Here is a 10,155-nt window from a genome sequence, read left to right as displayed (position 1 = left end):
ACTTGGGAGATGATCACTCATTTGCCTGGAAAATTTTCTTCAGGACTTGATACAATTAAGGTGAAAAATGTATTTTTCGGAAAGACACAGTTGAAAGTCAAAAGGGTTGTTATGATTGAATCAGGCAAGAACAGTGTAAGTGAGGGAAATTCCATGAGGAATAGAGTACAGTTACTGCCGGTGTCCATTGTAGGGGAGAAAAAATAATACTTTTTCCTCACCCACTGCAAGGGCCATGGCTGACACTCTCATAACAAAATACAGATTAACAAGAGAAAAGCACACACAAATTATTTAACAAAGTTTTCTATGACAAGGGAGGCCTCAGAAATGAAGACCAAAGACCCAGTGAAAAATATGTATTTTTATGCTTGGATTCTATGGATAGTCATGTAGAAGTATGATTGGACAAAAGGTGTATTATCTAGTGCTATTAAATTGGGTGCTGGGGAACCCAGAAATGGTGGTCTGTTCAGATGCTTTTTGGCCTCTGTGTCCAGGGAAGGACCCTCTGGAATGAGGGTTTATGCCCTACCTTCGGGGAGGTAGGCCAGATAATTCTTTAATGGCCAGCTACCACAGAGAAAGGCATAGTGTGTATGGTAGTAGTGAACTTCTCGCTTCTGTGGTTTTCTTAATTGCCAAGGTACCATGAAACCTCCTTATGAAGTTTTGCAGTTCACAGTCTGGGTCTCTGTGTTATCCGGTTAAGTCATTAAATGAGTCTCTCAGTCCTGAGAATAGGTCAACTCAGTTAAGCAGTTAACAGGACTGTCTCAAGTCAGGTGGTGGGATTGCAGAATGGCTTCCACCAAAGTTAGGCCTGTATATGATACAAGCAATCATTCATTTAGTTAGAGTTATTTCTGGCCGGGCACGGTGGCTCACACCTGTAATCCCAGCACTTTGGGAAGCCGAGGCGGGTGGATCACAAGGGCAAGGGTTCGAGACCAGCCTGGCCAATATGGTGAAATCCCATGTCTACTAAAAATACAAAAATTAGCCAAGCGGGTAGTGGCGCCTGTGGTCTCAGCTACTTGGGAGGCTGAGGCAAGAGAATCACTGGAACCCAAGAGGCGGAGGTTGCAGTGAGCCAAGATTGCGCCATTGCACTCCAGCCTGGGCGACAGAGTGAGATTCCGTTTCAAAAAAAAAAGAGTTATTTCTATTGAAACAAAAGAAAAACAAAGGTTACTGGTTAGAACCGTCTATTAACTCAGTTTGTTGAGTCCAAAGGGCAGCCAGTTGAGAAATTTCTAGATGTTTAGCTTGAATTATCTTCAGTTTGAATGGGGGCAGGCAGTGGCGATCTGACAGAATTTCCTGGTTTGGAGTTTGCATGAGGTGTTCTGGTGAAATTCCTGAGTAGTCCATACATGAATTGTGGGTGATTTCTCTGCAGTCTATATTAAACCATCCAGCTTCAGTTTACAAGACTTCAGGAAAAGTGTAGTTTAGTTTTAGCAATTCCAAGTCAGAAGGGTAGAAGAAAAATCTGAAATATTAGTTTGAAGAGCCAGACTGAGCTGGTTTTTTTTTTTTTTTTTTTTTTTTTTGAGACAGAACCTCACTTTGTCATCCAGTCTGGAACGCAGTGGCATGAACACGGATTACTGCAGCCTCCACCTCCCTGGTTCAAGCAATCCCTCTACCTCAGCTTTCCAAGTGGCTTAGACCACAGGCATGTGCCACCATGTACTTTTTGTAAAGATGGGGTTTTGCCACGTTACCCAGGTTGGTCTCGAACTCCTGGGCTCAAATGATCCTCCAGCCTTGGTCTCCCTAAGTGCTGGGATTACAGGCCTTAGCCATGGTGCCCAACCCATAGCCAGATCTTAAAGGCAGCAAATAAATCAAGATCCAGTCTCGATTTCAGGTAAATGACAGAACCTCAAAAACAATGGGCTAGAATCTAATAATAGGTACACTCTAGGGTTTTATTCTAAAATTTTTCTCTCTCTAATTACCCCCATTTCTATCAAACATCATCAAAGTATTTTGTTGTTGTTGTTGTTTTTGTTTTGTTTTGTGTTGAGACGGAGTTTTGCTCTTGTTGGCCAGGCTGGAGTACAGTGGCACGATCTTAGCTCACTGCAACTTCTCTGCCTCCTGGGTTCCAGCAATTCTCCTACCTCAGCTTCCCAAGTAGCTGGGACTACAGGCTCATGCCACCATGCCTGGCTAATTTTTATATTCTTAGTAGAGATGGGGTTTCACCATATTGGTCAGACTGGTCTTGAACTCCCAATCTCAGGTGATCTGCCTGCTTTGGCCTCCCAAAGTGCTGGGATTACAGGCCTGAGCCACCATGCCCAACCATCAAAGTATTAATAAGAGTAATTTTTTTTTTTTTTTAGATGGAGTTTCACTCTTGTCACCCAGACTGGAGTGCAATGGTGTGACCTCTGCTTACTGCAACCTCCGCCTCCCGGGTTTAAGCAATTCTGCCCCAAGTAGCTGGGATTACAGGTGCCTGCCACCATGCCCGGCTAATTTTTGTATTTTTAGTAGAAATGGGGTGTCACTATGTTGACCAGGCTGGTCTCAAACTCCTGACTTCAGGTGATCCTTCCACCTCCCTCCCAAAGTGCTGGGATTGCAGGCGTGAGCCACCGCACCTGGCCAAGTAATTTCTTTACAAAATAAAGTTAGTGTCATTAAACTTGGCCTAATTATGTACACAAGTGCGACTGGAATAGTGGTTTACCACATAGGCTCTCTTTAAGTTTCTGGACCTTATCATAAGGAATCTTAAATTACACTTTAAAAACCCTCTGGTGGGCCGGGCGCGGTGGCTTAAGCCTGTAATCCCAGCACTTTGGGAGGCCGAGACGGGTAGATCACGAGGTCAGAAGATCGAGACCATCCTGGCTAACATGGTGAAACCCTGTTTCTACTAAAAAATACAAAAAACTAGCCGGACGAGGTGGCGGGCGCCTGTAGTCCCAGCTACTCGGGAGGCTGAGGCAGGAAAATGGCGTGAACCCCGGAGGCGGAGCTTGCAGTGAGCTGAGATTGGGCCACTGCACTCCAGCCTGGGCGACAGAGCGAGACTCCGTCTCAAAAAAAACAAAACAAAACAAAACAAAAAAAACAACCCTCTAGTGGCTAGGAAACCAAAGCAAGATCTTGCTATCATGCTTTGCCTGCAATACCTATAGATTTCAGTGAATTCTCCTTTTGTCAAAGGCCTCCAAATATCCTGGGCCTGCCAGGAAGTGACATTTCTTACTCACCTGTAAGGCCAGGAACCCTTTTAAGCCAGGCCAGTTTTTCATGTCTGAGTGTGTTGTTTCTGTTCCTAAAAACCATGAAAGAGCTTTCGCTCATCTGCCCTGGCCCTCTGCGGACTGCTCCGCCGGTGCCGGTGCCGGTGCTGGTGCTGTGTGTCCTCCTGTGGGCCCAGGGGGACAAAAGTGGCTCTCAATCCAGCACCTGCACATTGAAGCAAGTTAAAGGATTTAACATGAAGCACAGAAGCAGATAGTGCCTAACAGCAAGCAGTAGTTGGTACATATTTGCTGAATGGGGCAGCACTTCCTTCTCTCACTGCTGCTGAGATGGCAGAAATTAGTCAAATTCAGAACAAAATGCAATATACTGAAGGCATTAGTCAGCGAATGAAGGTCCCAGAAAAGTTAAAAGTAGCACCGCCAAACGCTGACCTAGAACAAGGATTCCAAGGAGTTCCAAATGCTAGTGTGATAATGCAGGTCCTGGAGTGGATTATTGTCGCAGGAAATAATGAATATGTTTCATTTTCAAGACTAGCAGATTTTGACCTTATTCAGTCAACTCCCTTTAAATCCATGACACTAAAAACACCACCTCGTGTACTTACACTAAGTGAAAGACCACTAGATTTTCTGGATTTAGAAAGACCTGCAAAACCCCTCAAAATGAAGAAATCTGTGCAGTTGGCAAACTAAAAAGAGAGCGGTCTGTGAGTGAAAATGCTGTTCGCCAAAATGGACAGCTGGTCAGAGATGATTCTCTGTATGGCATTTCAAATATAGATACAACAATTGAAGTAACGTCAGATGACCTAACTGTTGTAGATGCAGCTGCACCAAAACGACAGATAATCAAACTAAACAGACGTTTACAACTTCTGGAAGAGGAAAACAGAGAACGTGCTAAAAGAGAAATGGTCACGCATTCAATTACTGTAGCTTTCTGGCTGCTTAATAGCTGGCTCTGGTTTCGCCGCTAGATGTAACATCAGCTTTCAAAAGTATTGTCTCAGCAGCTGGAAATATAAAAGATTTGCAAACTTCAAAAAACAACATGAAAGAAATAAAACAGTGATATTACATTCAAGATGGTAACTCTAAATCTTTATTCTAACGATGGAAATATAATATATCATATATATTATATATATATAGTGTGTATATATATTATATATATTATATATATAATATATATAATATATCTTGGGTTTAATCCCGGTCTCCAGAATTTACCCAAGGCCACAAGAAATTAACAGCATGACACTATCTAAAAAAGAAAGAAAGAAAAAAAACCGAAACCAGACTTTCCTAAGCTTTAGGGGACAGACATGAGAATCGAGAGTGGGTAGAGCCGACAGTACTTTGGTGGCACCGAGCGCGCAGTTAGTTGGTCGGTGACTGTACCGCTCCTTTCCTGGCTCCAGCGGTTTCTCAATGCCATCGCCACTCCTCTGTCAGAGTTACCGGATGCTCTCTGGCGGCAACATTCTTTGGGCCAAAAGTTGTCTTTTGCAACAGCACAGGCATTTGCTGCGGGCAGGTGCTCCTTGGGTCCTAGGGCAGCGGGTTTCACAACTTCGCTGGTGTCTCCCCCCACAACCTCCCCCGCCTGCGCCAGGTAGCATAAATCGGTGAGTTGAGTCGGCAGTTTCCCCACAGCACCTTCGCCGGTAGCAACCTGCGAAGCCAGTGGATACGGTGGCGGCGAGGTTAATTTCACCACCGAGTCAGGTGTTTCTCGGTACCCGCACCGCTCTGCGCTTTGTGCTGGCCCAGGCCTGTCTCAGCACCGTTGGGTGCTTCCTAACAGCGTTTGTCTGTGGTGGGTCTGATAGCTGCTATGGGAGGACTGTTTTCAGAAGTTTCTAGTAGAGCCCAACTGGCGCTTTCTCAATCGTCGAACCACTGGTTGCGCGGAGTTGGATGTACTTTAGTGACAGCGCATGTTTCTCTGTGCCATACCCATGGGTGACGTCCAAACCGCAGTGTGTGTTTCGCTGGCACCATCGCCATGTGGGTAACCTCCTTCAGTGGCTGCGCTGGTCCCTGCAACAAGTCTCCGTTTCTTATCCGCGCTTTCTCCCAGAGAGCCGACCAGACACTTTTCCGCTTGTGTCGACTGCTAGTTGTGCTGTGCGCAGTTTCCTGGCCTCTGTGCGTCGCTTTCTCCATCCGAGGCCCTCTAGTGCAGGCGTCACAGTCGCAGGACCCAGTGTTCCCATTGACTGTTTCGCCAGCGGTGCCGAGCCGGAGGTTTTTCTGTCACAGCACTTGTACGGAGTTTCTTGGTGGCCGAACCTCTCTTTTTTCTGAGTCGATGGTTTCTTGGTGACAGCACCGTTGGTTGCATCAAAACGAATGTTGTCCTTGACAACCCAATTGGCTGCCCTCACTCACAGACTCCCAGTACCGCCATCCGCCAAGCCGAGGTCTCCTGGTCGCGGCACAGCTCGTTGGTGGGAGCCTTCATTTTCTCGATGGCGGCAGCGATCAGGTCGCCAATCTGAGGGATGCCGCGTCGCATCTGCTCCAGTTGCATCGAGTCTGGTGTTCCCGGAGGAGGCGGCGCTGGCTGGGGGGAGCCCGCCGCTCCTCAGAGCTGGTGGCAGGGGAGCTGCGCGGGCGCGGTCTCTTCCCATCGCCTCCAGCGCCGCCGCACCGGCTCTGACTCGGCCTCCAGAAACCAGTCCCTTGGCTGCGCCGCTCGCGCCTCTCTCGCAGGACCCTGCGGTTTCGTGAGTCGTTGGCTTCTTGGTTTTAGCAAGTTTCGATTTCGCGGTGCCTGCCGTTTCTGCCTCTGTTCAAAGTCGAGGAATAGCCAAAATGTGATTTCTCAGCCCAAGGAAGTCCCGACTTAGGACAAACACTGGTGTAGCCCTGGCTGCGATTTCTAGGTCGTAGAAAGTCACTGTTTCGTCCTAGAAAGGCAGAGTTACCCTATGACCCCACCCCCACCCCCCGCCTTTATTTTTTCCCCAGCAGCTCCGGGTTTCCTGTAGGCTCGGATTTCTCATCAAACAATCCCGGAGTTAGCCCTGCCTCAAGTTTCTTGGTCCTAGCAAGTTACGGTTTCATACTAGTAAGCCCTGCTTTAGCTGCGCAGGGGATGTTTAACTCCTGTAGAAATCTGTGTAACAGCAATTGCGATTTTCTTAGGTTTAGTGATGACCAGTTTAACAATGCCGGGGAGCTCTTATATCATGTTTGGTTTCGCAATAGCAGGTCCCGCCTTAGCTATGCCTGTGTTTTTAAAACTCCCCTGGAAGTCAGGAAATGCCGGCCAATGAGATTTCTCCGTTTTACCAAGCTCTGTTTGACAGTAGCAAGTCTCGTTCAACTCGACTTTTTCTCTTGTGGACCAAATAGGGATATACCAGCTCCTGCGATTTTTCACTAGTAGTTAAACAGGTTTAACCACGACTGGTTTGTTTTTGTTTTTGTTGAAGGAAATTTAGACTTAGGTGTAATACGTACCGGTTCAGCTCTGATATAGATATCCTAATTGTAGGACTGCATCGTTTCGCAAGGTTAGTAATTTCTTTGTAAGGTTGATTCTTTGTAATTTTTGCTTTTTTGTGTCTTTTGCTCTGAGAACGATGTTACCAGTGTGTTTGCTTTTTCATTTTTACTTGCACTTTAGACTTTAATGATTTTAAAATTCTTTCTTTCTTTCTTTTCTTTTTTCTTTTTCTTTTCTTTTCTTTTTTTTTCTTTTTTTTTTTTTTGACAGAGTTTCGCTCTTGTTGCCCAGGCTGGTGCAATGGCAGGATCTCAGCTCACTGCAAACTCCGCCTCCCAGGTTCAAGCGATTCTCCTGCCTCAGCCTCCTGAGTGGCTGGGATTACAGGCCCGCGCCACCATGCTCTGCTCATTTTTGTACTTTTAGTAGAGACGGGGTTTCACCATGTTGGTCAAACTGGTCTCGAACTCCTGACCTCGGCCTCCCAAAGTGCTGGGATTACAGGCGTCAGCCACCGCACCCAGCCTATTGAGTTTCTTAATATCTGGCTGGCCTCTGCCCACGGGCTCTGGAAAGCATAAATACCCAGAGTGAAGGAGTGGCCAGCCCCTCTACAACCTGTGGGTGTTTCTCATCAGTTGGGACGAGAGACTGAGAAAAGAAAGAAGACACAGAGACAAAGTGTAGAGAAAGAAAAGTGGGCCCAGGGGACCAGAGCTCAGCATAGAGAGGACCAGCACCAGCACTGGTCTCTGAGTTCCCTCAGTATTTTTTGATCACCATCTCTACCATCTCAGAGAGGGGGATGTGGCAGGACTGTAGGGTAATGGTGGAGAGTCAGCAGGAAAACATGTGAGCAAAGATCTCTGTGTCATAAATAAGTTTAAGGAAAGGTGCTGCGCCTTAATGTGCACATAGGCCAGATTTATGTTTGACTTTACACAAACATCTTGGTGCATTAAGGAGCAGTATTGCCACCAGCATGTCTCACCTCCAGCCATAAGGCAGTTTTCTCCTATCTCAGTAAATAGAACCTAAGACTGGGTTTTACACCAAGACATTCCATTCCCAGGGATGAGCTGGAGACAGATGCCTTCCTCTTATCTCAACTGCGAAGAGGCCTTCCTCTTTTACTAATCCTCCTCAGCACAGACCCTTTATGAGTGTTGGCCTGACGGTCACGTGTTTCCCTTTCCACGAGGCCATATTTCAGGCTATCACATGGGGAGGAAACTTGGACAATACCTGGCTTTCCTAGGCAGAGGTCCCTGCGACCTTCCGCAGTGTTTTGTGTCCCTGGGTACTCGAGGTTAGAGAATGGTGATGACTTTTGCCAAGCATACTGCCTTCAAGCACTTTTTTTTTTTCTTTAAACAAAGCACAACCTGCACAACCCTAAATCCATTAAACCTTGAGTCAACACAGCACATGTCTCTGCAAGCACAGGGTTGGGGGTAGTGTTACAGATTAACAGGATCTCAAGGCAGAAGAATTTCTCTTAGTACAGAACAAAATGGAGTCTCTTATGTCTACTTCTTTCTACATAGACACAGTAACAGTCTAATTTCTTTTTTTCCCCACACAGAGTGATGGTACCACTGAAGGCTGTCCCTCCTCAATCAGAGCAAACATTTGTTTCCTTCTGGTCTGAGGCTTAAGCAATGGAGCAACATTTTCTTGGCTGTGTGAAGCATGTTTCGGATTCCACAGAGGTGGTGCCAGAGCCCCAGTCTCCGCCTATTGTGAGTTCAGAAGATTGTGGTCCCTGGCCTCTTTCTATGTATCCAGTAGCAGGAGAGTACTCATTGGACAGCTGTGATTTGGGACTGCTTTCCAGTCCTTGCTGGCGGCTACCCGGAGTCTACCCGCAAAACGGACTCTTTCCCAGAGTTCAGGGCACCTTAGAACCAACTACAGTGGAGCCCACGAGTTCAGTTGGCCCTGGACACAGAAGCTGTAAGAGGCACCTGTAGAAGAGGCGGACCGCTCAGAGGAAGCCCACAGATTCACACTCCAGCAGCTTCCCTGGTGCAGTCCTCCCCACTCCAGGGACAAATAGCATGAAACCCAGGCCTCTGAAGGCGGGTGCCTTTCAGGGTACCGCCATCCTCCTGTCTTGAAGTGGTGGTGCCACCACCCGGGTTTCTCAGGCTGCCTGGAGTGGATTCGTCACCTTGGTTATGCCCATTCTCTGTACGCTGGGGGTGCTGCCCAGGGACCTTTGGAGCCAAGAAGCTTTAGATAGCAGCAGGAGCCATTTTGGATTCTCCTCCTTGAAAAGATTCTCAGTTACAAAATGTCTTCATTTAGAAAGTAAAAATACATTTAGATGTGCTTTCAGTGCTCATGGTCAATTTTAAAATTTTCTTTTTCCTGACCTTTCTCCATGGTGTCCAGTCGATTATTGCAGTTTCCTTTTATTTTGAACTTTTATGTTTATTTCATTATATGTTTCATTTAACAATTTTATTTCTATCTGTTTCAACTCTGGGAAATCTATTTTATGATTTTAGAATTATTCAGAATGTTGGCATATTTAAACTTTGTTTTCCATTCTATTTTTAATTATATTTGTACTATTTTTCAAGTTATTGCTTTTTAAATATATCATATTTGTTTTCATTTAATTTTATTTCACATCTTTGGGTTATTAGAATGTCTTTTTAATTACTAATTTTATTTTTGTTTTAACGACTGCCTTTGTTTTTACAGTATAGCAATTCATTGTGTTTCACACTGAGGTATTTTATTTGCAGTCATAAGATTGAGGGGTTTGGCCGGGCACGGTGGCTCACACCTGTAATCCCAACACTTTGGGAGGCCAAGGCGGATGGATCACGAGGTCAGGAGATCGAGATCATCCTGGCTAACACGGTGCCACCCTGTCTCTACTAAAACATACACACACACACACACACACACACACACACACACACACACACACACAATTAGCCGGGGGTGGTGGTGGGCACCTGTAGTCCCAGCTACTTGGGAGGCTGAGCCAGGAGAATGGCATGAACCTGGGAGGAGCTAACAGTGAGCCGAGATTGCACCACTGCACTCCAGCCTGGGCGACAGAGCAAGATTCTATCTCAAAAAAAAAAAAAAAAAAAAAAAAAAAGATTGAGGGGTTCATCAGTCTGCTATTTCTCAGGACCAGGCAATTACTTATATTAATACAACCACACCGATGACCACTTCCAAAGATTGTTTTTTCACACAGTGCGGCGTGGCTCATACCTGTAATCCCAGCAATCTGGGCTGCTGAAGCATGCGGATTGCTTGAGCACGGGAGTTTGAGACCAGCCTGGGCAATATGGTGAGATTCGTTGCTACAAAAAATACAAAGATTAGTCGGGCATGGTGGCATGCATCTGTAGTCTCAGGTACTCAGAGGACTGAGATGGGAGGACCACTTGAGCTCAGGAGGTCTAGGCTGCAGTGAGTCGAGTTTGCGACGCT

At 46.2% G+C, this 10,155-nt stretch overlaps 2 pseudogenes; both read left to right on the top strand.

Moving 5' to 3' along the window:
* The first annotated feature begins 3,396 nt into the window (after nt 1-3,396).
* Nucleotides 3,397-4,297, top strand: LOC111545471 (annotated as a pseudogene).
* Nucleotides 4,298-4,575: 278 nt separating this feature from the next.
* Nucleotides 4,576-9,589, top strand: LOC111545472 (annotated as a pseudogene).
* The last annotated feature ends 566 nt before the right edge of the window (nt 9,590-10,155 follow it).

This window comes from Piliocolobus tephrosceles, chromosome 4 (assembly GCF_002776525.5).
Source record: "Piliocolobus tephrosceles isolate RC106 chromosome 4, ASM277652v3, whole genome shotgun sequence".
In the NCBI taxonomy this organism is placed as follows: Eukaryota; Metazoa; Chordata; class Mammalia; order Primates; family Cercopithecidae; genus Piliocolobus; species Piliocolobus tephrosceles.
This window is presented reverse-complemented; position numbering and strand designations above follow the sequence as displayed.